The following is a 13,898-nucleotide window of genomic DNA, read 5'->3' on the forward strand; positions in this document are numbered from 1 at the left end:
TATGTTTTGAAGGTTGCTAGCAGGAAAGTGTTGTACGACATGGAAGTAATCAGAAAATGTGATCTAAAATTCTGCTTTCAAGGGCGCCTGGGTGGCTCAGTGGGTTAAAATTCTGCTTTCAAGAAGCTATAACAGTAAGTACTGAGCATTAGCTATTATATGCTATGGATGAATAACTGAAATCTACATTTGAAACTATTGGTACACTATATGTTACCTAATTGAATTTTAAAAAGTTTTTAAAAAAAACCACTATTTTATAAAACAATATTCCCAACAGGCTCTTTTGCTTTAAAATACTCACTTTGTTTCCTCTCCGAGAGAACACCAAATGGCGGATGACGCCGGTGCTGCGGGAGGGCCCGGAGGGCCCGGGGGCCCTGGAATGGGAGGCCGCGGCGGTTTCCGCGGTGGCTTCGGCAGCGGCATCCGGGGCCAGGGCCAGGGCCGGGGCCGTGGTCGGGGCCGGGGCCGAGGCCGCGGAGCTCGCGGGGGCAAGGCCGCGGACAAGGAGTGGATCCCCGTCACCAAGCTGGGCCGCCTGGTCAAAGACATGAAGATCAAGTCCCTGGAGGAGATCTATCTCTTCTCCCTGCCCATCAAGGAGTCTGAGATCATCGACTTCTTCCTGGGAGCCTCCCTCAAGGACGAGGTTTTGAAGATCATGCCTGTGCAGAAGCAGACGCGCACGGGCCAGCGGACCAGGTTCAAGGCATTTGTCGCCATCGGAGATTACAATGGACACGTCGGTTTGGGTGTCAAGTGTTCCAAGGAGGTAGCCACTGCCATCCGCGGAGCCATCATTCTGGCGAAGCTTTCCATTGTCCCTGTGCGGCGAGGCTACTGGGGGAACAAGATCGGCAAGCCCCACACTGTCCCGTGCAAGGTGACTGGCCGCTGTGGCTCTGTGCTGGTGCGTCTCATCCCCGCCCCCAGAGGCACTGGCATTGTCTCGGCCCCTGTGCCCAAGAAACTGCTGATGATGGCTGGTATTGACGACTGCTACACCTCGGCCAGGGGCTGCACTGCCACCCTAGGGAACTTTGCCAAGGCTACTTTCGATGCCATCTCCAAGACCTACAGCTATCTCACCCCTGATCTCTGGAAGGAGACTGTGTTCACCAAGTCTCCCTATCAGGAGTTCACGGACCATCTTGTGAAGACCCACACCAGAGTCTCTGTTCAGAGGACCCAGGCTCCAGCTGTGGCTACTACATAGTTTTATACAAGAAAAATAAACTGAACTAAAGCTTGAAAAAAAAATACTCACTTTGTAATGAGAGTCATTACTTTTGTCTAGCCAAATCTTATAGCACTGTTTATCCCTTCCCTGCTTTATCCCTTCCCAGTATCAATAAAGGCTCACTTGGGTTACCTAGAAGCCATGAGAAAGCTTGTAATAGATCTGGCTGGTTTTCACCAGCAATTTGACCACCATGTGCACAGGGAAGTCTATTGATAAAGGCTTTATTGCAATAAGTTGCAAATACATGGATGATTTTGAATTCTCTTTCTTGAGGTCTTGTTTCATGATAATAAATTTAGGGTGGCTTATTGGAATGGATGTTATTAACATATCTTCATAGTTATAAGCACATGGAATTGTAAAATAGATGAATGAATGTGGCATTACTGACAACTGTCCTCATTTTGAAATCAAATTACAGTGTACTAAGATGAGGAAGCAAAGCAGATTTGGGATTATGAGTGAAATAATTTAAAAAAGTCTTGGGGTATGATCAGACTATTGGGTAATTCAGTAGAAAAATGTCTACTGATTGAGATTCTGTGTTCCCTGATTTCAGAGAGAAGTTAAGATAAATAAGTAACACGAGGAGACTAGGAAGCCAAACATAAGTGATAATTTTGTGCCAGGGTGTGTTTACATCTGTTTATCTTCTTGCTTTACCACTAAGGTTGCTCCTAGAGGAGAGTTTAAATATGTGTTGGAGCTAATCTCTGTGGATTACACAAGAAACCACATCCTACAGCTCTCCCTGAAACACCCCTTATGATTTCAATGTAATTTGGTTTTTGCATTTTTAGAAATAACAAAATACTTTGCAAACTCATCTACTTTATTACCATCACAAGTGAGTCAGCTGACTCCACATTTTAACACAGTGACAGTCACAGAGGAATGGAGGAATGAGTAGAGTTATCAATATATGTGCTTTTAAGAAGTATGACAGGGTAGCAGCTATTTCCAGGAACCAAAACATGGGTCAGCAGCTGTGCAGGAAAAGTGATGGAATAAATGACTCATTTCAGAGGAGTTCTATAACATATTAGTTCTATAATGTATCTTCAGCCCCCAATTACCTGCTTTGATCTAAAGATAAGGATTTACAGTTAAGGTCCCATTTATGATTTGACTGGTGTGGTCTGAATCATTTTTACTATTGTTTTGACTATTACTTGAAGCCTATAGTAGTACTTGGGATATGTGTTGTGTATTCTGTGAACATGTGCTATTTTTAGATTAGATAATTTCTGTCTCGAACCCCTGTTCATTTGTTTGTTTTTGTTTATTTGATAGTGGTTTCAGTAAATGGATATATCTGAAAAATTGCAAAGCCACTATTAAAACAAGTTATTATTATATATAGCATGGAATTGCACATTCCTCCTTTGAATCCGACAGAGCTTCACCATATCCTTAACAATTTGGGAAAAACATGCTATTATTTTTCTTTATAAAATTTCTCCTGTTAGGCTGTGATGGTTGTCATCAGCAGTAACTCCTCTGAAGGCTTTGTCAAAAGAGTTGAAAAAATTGGAAAGGTGTGTGAATGAAGCTGTTTGCTGAATATAAAGAAAAGAGCATTGAAGTACAATTCACACTCTTACTTCTCCTTCTATGCTTTCAGATGTTTGACATTTGAAAATTTTGCTTCTAGAAGAGATGCCCTATATAATTCTTACTTTAAGGAGCAAGTTGCTTTTATAATTTTTTTATTATTCTACCATTCCAGTATTTCCATTTAAATTAAATTCAATACCATTTAAAAAAAATCAAAAGTGCAGCCAGTATTCAATTCCTGGGCTAAATAATTTTAGAAAGCTTTGTGTTATTGAACCTACAGGGTTTTTCTGTAGTTTTAACTCTTTCTTTCTGTGATTTTTCCCATTAGTCACGTAAGTGACTGCAATATAACAGACATTGAGGATAAAGAAGGACTGAATAGAACAATCCTTGGCCTCATGAAGTTGAGAATCTAGCAAGGGAGTCAAACAATTCAATCATTCAGAGACAATTTATTGAGTGCCTGGCCTAAAATGAGCACAACAAAACCCCAGGCCAGAGGAATCATTTTAATGGGAGAGATAGATAATAGGTAAGCCAACTTAAAAAAAAAAATCGTACTGCTTTTTCGTTAATAGAGATGCATATTTGAACTAAATAAGCACATTTTAAAAAGAGCAGTGATTGAGAAGAGGTTTTTTAACTGAGTGGTCCGAAAGGGCCTCCCTGAAAAAGTCTGTTTTGAACAGATTTCTGAATAATATCAGCTAGGAAGCTGCGTAAAAATCTCAGGGATGGGTGATTTTTCCAGTCGAAAAACTGTAAAGGCTCCAAAGTCACAATAGAGCTATAAGTTTCTCTAATAAAGTAACTTCTGACAAAGAATGAGAAGAAATAACTAACCCAGGTTTGAAAGAAAAGGGACAGACTTTCTATGGAATTCATATTTAATTAAAGCTCTAAAGGACAAAAATACAATAGAGCAAAATTCTGGTCACGCTGATATACCTAACGAAAGTTCATAAACAAGGTGTGGGTAGCAAAGAGTGTGTGGGAATGTTGGTAAGAACAGTGGGGAAGAGTCATCCCTGAACATGTTCTTAAATGAAGCAATTCTTGGGTTGTATTAAAGGGTAAATTGGAGTTTGCCTAAGTGATTAGAGAAGGATGCCTCAGCTTATGGAAGTTCAAAGCCATAAAGATGTGATAAACTACTGCAGATATTTTCATGTATATTTGTTGTTGCTTCTAGTAATGGTGATCTAAAAACTCCTACTTAAGACAACTAAAAATCCAGACAAAATAGCTTTTAAAGTTAAAAATATCAGAATGATTATAAAAATAAGTGAGGGATTACTGGGCCAAAATACGAAATACAATGAGAGCCTAGAGATATATGCCCTGAAGCCATTTTAGCTATGAGAGCATTTGAAACTGCTAAAACACACTGAGCTGTGTTGTTAATAGACTCTTGATACTAGAGAAACAAATCCAGCAGCAATCAAATTTGAGGACTTTGGTACAACCCAAATTTAACTTGAGATCCCCAAAGCACAAGGAGAAGCAGAAATAAGACTATAGCCTACCTTGCCTTCTGTGTAAACTGAGAAAGCCAATCACTGAATTTGGAGTATGATTGTCTTGTAGAGTCTCAGATATAAGAGAAAATCCTACCAAGGAGGACCATACCGTTATTATAGCTCTTAATTATCCCTACTCAATAAGAGTTTCAAATATAATGTCTTGAACATAGCAAAATGTAACAAAGCACACAAAGAAAAACCATTAACAAGATTTGATAGACAAAATGGGATTAAGTATGATGTTAAAATGATCAATAAAGATTGTAAAATGGCTTGATTACTCTGCTCAAAGAAATGAAAGGGGAAGCAAATTGAACAAAAAACTGACACTAAAAATGATATTGAGAAAGGTTTTATAAATGAACCAAATGGATACTCTAGAACTTTAAAAATATGACAGCTAATTTAAGATACCACAGGGGTGCCTGGGTGGCTCACTTAATTAAACCTCCAATTCTTTTTCTTGTTTTTTTTAACACCTTAATTTTATTTTATCTCTTTCATTTGGCTCAGGTCATGATGTCAGGGTTGTGAAATAGAGCCCAGAGTTGGGCTCTGTGCTGAGCCTGGAGCCTGCTTAAGATTCTTTTCCCTTCTTTTTCTATCCCTCCCTGCACTCTCACTTGCTCACTCTCTCTTGCTTGCAAATAAATAGATAGATAGATAGATAATAGACAAAAAAAATAAAAGCAGATTATGAAAATAAATATAAAGATTTTGAAATGAAAACAAGTTCAAAATAAAATAGAGAAGACCTACACAGCTTAAAGTTCATTCAGAAAATCTACTATTAAAGAAGTCAGTATGACACAATGTTAAGATATCAAAAGATTTGAGCATGCACTTTACAGAAAGGGTAATCCAAATGGCCACTCATATATAAAAACTGTTTATCTTTATTATGAATCTGGAATTAAATTAAATTAAATTAATAATAAATTAAAACCTAAAATGACATACTATTACACACTTACCATATTGGGCAACAGTAAAATTGCCTTGCAAGAATGTGAAAGAATGAAAGTGCCCATAATAAAAACATTTGAGGTAAGTTGGACAATATTTAGAAAACTTAAAAATAAAAATAAAAATTTGGTCCATTCCTAGAAATACAACATGGAACTAAATGAATATTTTCACCAGGATATGCAAACAGATGATTATAGCTATTTCATTCATAACGGCAGTTCAGTAGTGGTCTATTTGCACAATGTTACATTAAATAAGAGAGAATATTAACAAACTGGGAGGAGGGGCTAGGTTGTTATCAGAAACAGATCTTCTATGGTGCTGATTATGTTCTATTTCTCAAAATCTTTAAGTTAAAAAAGTTTTCAAATTTATATCTAGATAGGTAGATGATAGATTGACAGATATCCCAGAAGCTGCAATGCTAGGCTAAGACCAGGCTTTAAAGGGCTTTTCTATACTCTACTAAATACTTGAAACCATTCATTATATCATAGCTCAGTGTTCAAATCTCCATTTGTTTCCTCAGGTTCCTAATATTTACCTTAAGGTGACCTGATTCAGACTTTTGATCACCTTTGTCTAAATATTTCTATTTTAACAAAGTCCTTTTTAACACTGAGAGACTAAAACTTAGAAAAATACTCTGATTGTTATCTCACTAGGGTGGAAAATATATAGTTACCCATTAACTAATGATATCCATGTCTACATTAGATCCGTGGCATTTTTAATTCTTGGGAGCTTTTGGTTAAATGAAATTTTTAAGCTTCCTTTAAAGGAAGCTTTAAGCCATCACCACATGAATAAAATTAAAGAACCAAATGAAAACAGGCCAAGTATTTACAGAGTAATAGAATGTGCAGTGGAAAGAGTACAATTCTGAAATCATAAAGCCTAAATTAGTGTGATGCATTTTTGCTACCCATGTAATCATAAACCAGTTATCTAAATGTGTTAGGCTCAGTTTTTTCACCCATGAAATGGTGATGATAATACTTATTATGCAGCGTTGTTGTGTGTATGTGATGAAGCATGGAGCATGAGAGTCTCATATTCCATGCTAAAATGATAGCTATTTTTATACTTATAATAATTCTAGTAATAGTAATTAAATTGTTCAAAATGGTAATATTCATTTATATTGAGGCATTGTATTGACTATTATTAGACACATTTACCAACATAAATTTCATTTTACTTTACCCCCTCTGAGGATATATATTCCCTAATTCAATATGAATCTCCTTATGAATAATAATTATCATAATAAATATGCTGATTTTTCTTCTATTTGTTTTTAAGGAGGTATCCTTTACTGTTGAACATAAAGAAACTTAAGCAAGTCTGTCTTATTCAAACTTTGCATGCTGCTTTCTTATGAAACTAGATTATAGAGTTGTATGAAATAAATTCATGCAGTTAAGACATTGATGTTTGGAACACTGGGTGGTCAGTTTAGTATTTTAAAAGAAGATATTAAATTTAAACCTTAAAACTGAGCTCTTTCAGCCTTTTTTATAGACCATCCTTCATGCTTCATAAGTACTCCTCCATTGTAAACTAAGTAATAGTTTTTGTCACAGTGTATATAACAAAAATGGATTTTATATTCTATTATTTCAGAGTTAGTTGCAGTTTCTACTGCCTTACTTCCTTTTTTGAAAAATAGATTAATTCTACAAAAAGTTTTTTCCAGCTTTATTGAAAAAAATCGACATATTTGTAAATTTAAGAAATGATTTCTTATAACATTGCAAACTTTTAACATTGTGTAAATTTTGTACAATTTGATAAATTGGTATACATCTTTATTGCAATATAATCTACACAAAAATGTTAATACATCTACTATCTCGTATAGTTGCCACTGTTTTTTATGCATGTATCGTAAGGAATTTTAAGATCTACTCTCTTAGCAACTTTTATGTATATAGTATAGTAGAGATAAACTTCAGAGGTCTTGTGGGTTTTGTTCCAGACTGCCTCAATAAAGTGATTATCTCAATAAACTAAGTCAAATTATTATATTTTTTGGTTTCCCAGTGCATATAAAAAATTATGTTTCCCAGTGCATATAAAAAATAAAAACTATACTGCACTGTTCAAAAGCATTATGTTTTTAAAGAAAATCAATGTATATACCTTAAGTACACTAGTTCTGAGTTTTCAGTGGGTCATAATTACTGATCACAGATCACCATAACAAATACAATAATAATGAAAAAACTTGATATATTGCAAGAATTACCAACATGTGACAAAGAGACACAAAATGAACAAATGTTGTTAGAAAAATGGTGGCAGCAGACCTCTTTTATACAAGATTGCTATAAACTTTCAACTTGTAAGAATGTGATATATGCAAAGTTTATTAAAGGGAAGCACAATAAAAAAAAGTATGTATATCTTATTAACTATGATCATCATGCTGTACATTAGATCCCCAGAACTTTTTCATATTATAGTTGCAAGTTTGCACCCTTTGACCATCTTACTCCACCCCAGGTTCACCCCTTGTCAACTCAACTCTAAGTTTCCATTAGTTTTCCTTTTCCTCAGATTCTGTATGTAAGGGATATCATAATACATAAATTAAAAAAATATATAAAATCTTTGAAATATTTCACTTAGAATAATACCTTCAAGATCCATCCATGCTGTTGTAAATGGCAGTATTTCTTAATTTTTCATGGTTAAGTAGTATTCCGTAGTATATATTTACCATACTTATTTTACTCATTCATCCATTAATGGATACTGAAGTTATTTCCATCTCTTGCTTAGAGTTAATAATTTTATAATAAACATAAGAGTGCAGATATGTCTTTGAACAGTGACTTCGTTTTCTTTAGATAGATACCTAGAAGTGGGATTACTGAATCATATGGTAATTTTACTTTTAATAATATGAATAATCTCCATACTGTTTTCCATACAAATTTATATCCCTATTACAGTGCATAAGTTCCCCGTTTTCCCCAATATTTACCAAAATTGGTTAGTTTCAATTTTTTGGTAGTATATATTCTAATATCTTGCTGTGTTTTTCAGAGGTAAACAACAACAACAACAACATAAGGACTTTGCCCTGAGATTTTTACGTTGAGCACTTTTTAATGCTCCTGTTGGTCATTTATATAACTTTTTTGAAAAAAAAGTCTATTGAGATCCTTTTGCTATTTTTTTAATCATATATTTTTTTCTATTTGTATCTGTTGGTTATTAACCTCTTTTCAGATATAAGATTCGTAAGTATTTTCTTACATTCTGTGGATTGTGTTTTCATTCTCTCTCCCTTTTTTTGGCAATGCAGAAACGTTAGTTTGATGTAATACCATTTATTTATTTTTGCTTTTTTTGCTTGTGTTTTTGGTCTGGTATCCAAAAAACTATTGGCAAGACCAATGTCAAGGAGAATTTTTCCTATGTTTTCCTTTAGGAAATTTAGTTTCATGCATCACCTTTAAGTCTTTAATCTATTTCAAGTTCAGACTTATGAGTGATATAAGGTTCCCTTTTCATACTGTTTATGTGACTATTCAGTTTTAAATATCATTTATTGAACAGACTATCTTTCCCCATTACATATGTTGGCCCCTGTCAAATATTAGGTGACTGTATGAAAGGATTTATTTCTGGACTCTCAATTCTGTTCTACTTGTTTATTGGTCTGTTTTTATGCCAGTATACTTTGTTGTTTTGAGCATGAGGGCTTTGTAGTATAGTTTCAAATCAAGAAGTGTAATCTCCCTTCTTCATTCTTTCTCAGAACTGCTTTGATTATTTGTTGTCTTTCATGGTCTCATATAAACTTTAGGATTCTTTACTTACTTCTGTAAAACAATAATATTGGATTTTTTTTAAGATTTTTAATTTATTTATTTGACAGAGAGAGATGACAAGCAGGCAGAGAGGCAGGCAGAGAGAGAAGAGGAAGCAGGCTTCCTGCTGAGCAGAGAGCCTGATGCGGGGCTCGATCCCAGGACCCTGGGATCATGACCAGAGCCGAAGGCAGCGGCTTAACCCACTGAGCCACCCAGGCGCCCCTAACATTGGATTTTTGATAGGAATTGGATTTACAGATGGTTTACGGTAGTATGGACATTTTAACAATGTTAATTCTTACCATTCATAAATATGAGCTATCTTTCCATTTCTGTCACCTTCAATTTCTTTATCAATGTCATAGTTTATGGAGTACAGATCTTTCATCTTCTTAGTTAAATCTATTCCTAAGTATTTTATTATTTTTGATGCTATTGTGAATTAGATTGTTTTCTTTATTTTTTCAGATAGTTCATCATTAGAATGTTAAAATGCTCCTGTCTTGTGCTTACTTTGGCAGCACATATACTAAAATTGGAATGGTGCAGAGAAGATTAGCGTGATCACTGAACAAGGATGATATGACAAACTGGGAAGCAGTCCATAAAAAAAAAAAAGAAACAAAGCAAAATTCTTTTCTTTTATATATTGATCTTGTATTTGGTAATTTTACTAAATTTGTTTATTCAAATTTATTGTGAATTTTTTAGGATTTTTTAACATGTAAGTTCATGTTATCCAAAAAAAGAAAATTTTACTTCTTCCTTTTTTTTTTTTTTTGGAGTCTCTTATTTCTATGTGTTCCTTGTTTCTCTGGCTAGGACATCCACTACTGTGTCAAATGAGAGTAGTGAAAATGGACACACTTGTCTTTCTTCTGATCTTTAAGGGGAAAACTTTCAAAAGTTTTGATTGAATATGAGATTAGCTCTGGGCTTGCAATCTGTGTTTTTTCTTTAATGGGTTTTTTAAATTATTTTTTAAAATTTTTTATATAATGTGTTTTAATCCCTAGGGGTACAGGTCTGTGAATCACCAGGTTTACACATTTCACAGCACTCACCATCACTCACCATAGCACCTGCCCTCTCCAATGTCCATACCCCCACCATCCTCTCCCAACGCACCTCCCCCCAGCAACCCTCAGTCTGTTTTGTGAGATTCAGTCTTTTATGGTTTGTCTCCCTCCTAATACCATCTTTTTTTATTTTTCTTTTCATACGCCCGAAACTGCCTATGTTGCATCTCCACTTCATCATATCAGGGAGATCATATGATAGTTGTCTTTCTCAGATTGATTTATTTCGCCAAGCATAATACCCTCTAGTTCCATCCACGTCATCACAAATAGCAGGATTTCATTTCTTTTGATGGCTGCATAGTATTCCATTGAACATATATACCACATCATGTATCTACTGAACATTTGAATGTGTTCTTTGGGGAAACACTTGTTCATGTCTTCTATCCATGGTTTTATTGGATTATTTGTTTTTGGATGTTGACTAAAAACTGGATATTAAGTAACACACAAGACAGGTTTCCTTGAGCTTAAATTTTATTTGCATGAGTATCATTAACAGGAAAAAATATGCATATGGGTATGTACAAGTGTGTTTATGTATACATCTATCTATCTATCCTCTATCCCATGTCTTCTAATTGTGGTAAATCCTGTAAGGTGGGGAATGGGATAGTCTGAAGAAATATGCTTCTGGATATGCTGGGTAAGCAAATTTAATTGCACTCAGATGCATTGGATATAAGTGAATCACTCAAATGAGTTATTTAATATTATATAGAAACAAATTAAAAGTTTATGTAGTTGAAAATAATAGGTAGTTAAAATAATTTTTTTGTTTGTTGTTTTTGTGTCTTTTTTTGTTTATATATACTATGGTGTGAATGTTTATGTCTCCCAAAATCATATTATGGAATCTAACTCTGGAAGTGATAGTATTAAAACTTAGGGGCCTTTGGGAGGTGATTAGGTCATAAGTGGGATTACAGTCCTTTTAAAGGAGACCCCAGTGAGTTCTCTTGATTCATTCATCATGTACGTTTACAGTGAGAAGATAGCCATCTATGAGGAAGTGGGCTCTCCCTGGATCTGCCCATTCCTTAATCTTGAACTTCTCCGTTCTAGAACTGTGAGAAATAAATTCCTGTTCTTTATAAGCTATTAAGTCTATATCATGTCCGTTATAGCAGCCTGCATGCAGAAGGACACTATGACCTAAAATGAGAGCAATAAATATAAAGTTTCAGTAAAGTCAGTTGGTACAATGTTTTTTTTTTTTTTTTACTTAGAGAAGACATGCTGCTTCATGTTAAACCTTGATATTGTATATGTTTCTTGAAGGGCCACTTCTTACTCCTTTGTGTGTTTTCCACAAAGTCCAGGATGATGCCTTACATAAAGGTAATATTTTATAAATACTGTTGGAAATATATACTTCTCTAAAATCTTATTTTGCCTACAGATTACTTGGATCCACTTTGTCTTGTGTAGAATATTTGAAATATATTAAGAACAGAATGTCTCTCTAAATAACATTTAGAATCATCATTAGTTTATGACTCCTGACTCATTTGTTTATGCAGTGATACTTACTTCAAGAACACTGAAGTTTGTAATATAATTTTGAATTAATCACCAAGCTAGTTTATTTTAACTTATGAAAAAATAATTTCTCATGTTGGTTTAATTCTGCTCTTATGTTATGGTCATGACATTTTCATTAAAATAAAGTAGAAAATAGAAGTAAATAATTAATGAAAAATAAAAAATAATAAATAAAAAATAAAAGCAAATCTCTTGTGAAATGTTAAACTTTTCTTACTTATTTTGTTTTGCTTTTCCTCTACCATGCTGGCAAAGCTGTATGTTGCAGATAAGTATAATTTTCTAGGTGCTAGGTTTGTTACTTTTACTAAAATTTTCAAAATATAAGGAGTTGAATAGTCATGCATTGTTTATTAAACTCCTTATCTACACATATAAAAATAAAACAATGATGGTGACCTGGGTATTTCTAAAATTGTATTCTGTTTTTCCATATTATGGTTTACAATGTAATTAATAAAGATTTTGCATATATTAACATCCATCCCCTTCTATCTCATCTGTATGTCCATACAGAGCATGTATGATTTCTATTCATTTCTATGTTGTGGTGAAGAGATTGTCTGAAGTAGCCTATATTTATGCAGGTAGATCTTAAGCTACGGTGCTCTTGTTTATTTGCTTGTTCGTGATCAGTATGTCTGAAAGATGGTAACTATTGCATCAGGTGTGACGATTAAAAAATATTATTGGTGCCTGATACGCTGTATTAAATAGGTAAGTCGATTCATAATTTGTTAATTAAATTAGAAAAGAAATTCCTTTGGATTTGTTCTTTATTAAGAGTTTTTTTTTTAACGAATTCCTTGGGATGTTTTTTGTGTAATATATATCACATGCCTCAACCTTTAAATTTGAATGTAGAAAAGAGTTATCAGAATGAGCCTAGAAAATATTGTTATGGGGGTGCCTGGGTGGCTCAGTGGGTTAAGCCGCTGCCTTCGGCTCAGGTCATAATCTCAGAGTCCTTGGATCGAGTCCCACATTGGGCTCTCTGCTCAGCAGGGTGCCTGCTTCCTCCTCTCTTTCTGCCTGCCTCTCTGCCTACTTGTGATCTCTCTCTGTCAAATAAATAAATAAAATCTTAAAAAAAAAAAAGAAAACATTGTTTTGAAATATTTTTGTTCTGTTATATTATGTTAACTTAGGAAATAATGGTAGTTATTTTTATTAGCATTTCCTACTTTCCACATGCCCTTACAGATGAGATATCATGTTTTTCCTACTCTTTTTATCGTGGTTGTTATATTCTTCATGATCAATAACAATCAATAAAAATTCATAACATTAATTTTCTTTGGGAAAGTGATATTTTAGCAAGAATCCATGACCAAAAATTTTAGCTGTTGTTCTTCCAGGAGATGAGACTATCAATGTTCCCGAAATTTTAAGAAATAGAACTTATTAATTGTGTTGGTTGATGTTTATTGTCTCTGAACTTAGAGGTGCATAATTCAATTTAAAATTTATTTTGGGGGCGCCTGGGTGGCTCAGTGGGTTAAAGCCTCTGCCTTTGGCTCAGGTCATGATCCCAGGGTCCTGGGATCGAGCCCCGCATCGGGCTCTTTGCCTAGCAGGGAGCCTGCTTCCTCCTCTCTTTCTGCCTGCCTCTCTGCCTACTTGTGATCTCTATCTGTCAAATAAAATAAATAAATTCTTAAAAAAAAAACAGAGTGGACCTTACGGGGGTGCTTATCTGAAATTGAGGGACATTATAAAAAAATAAAAAATAAAATTTATTTTGAATTGAAAACAAGATCTTACTGAAGTTTAGGCATCCCACTTTATATCAGGCCTCCAGTACATTCTAATTTATTTATAGAAAATATCATAAACATGAATGACACTTTTCCTATTGCATTTATATGAAACTGCAATGACTCAAAGATGTCAGATTTGAAAAGCACTACCTTTCTATAATTTCTGTTTCCTAGGAGGAATGGATATACCATTTTAGCACAATTATCCAACAGTATTCAAAACCACCATGAATTTTAAAACATAGTTATTACATCCTAAAAATCAAGTATGAAAATGTATAAACAACCAAATCTCTATCTGTAAATGAAATACTCCCACACAGACGGGTTTTAAAACTTTCTAACTTAAGGAATTTGATAGCACAGACTCAGGGTAGTAGTTTCAG

The 13,898-nt window shown here is 34.4% G+C and overlaps 1 pseudogene across 1 annotated transcript; it reads left to right on the plus strand.

Moving 5' to 3' along the window:
• Positions 1-315: 315 nt before the first annotated feature.
• On the plus strand, positions 316-1,263 carry LOC309857291 (small ribosomal subunit protein uS5 pseudogene; annotated as a pseudogene). The gene has a single exon. The product of its transcript is annotated as a small ribosomal subunit protein uS5 pseudogene (transcript).
• Positions 1,264-13,898: the final 12,635 nt, after the last annotated feature.

Source organism: Mustela nivalis (genome assembly GCF_964662115.1).
Source record: "Mustela nivalis genome assembly, contig: HAP1_SCAFFOLD_598, whole genome shotgun sequence".
NCBI classification, from domain to species: Eukaryota; Metazoa; Chordata; class Mammalia; order Carnivora; family Mustelidae; genus Mustela; species Mustela nivalis.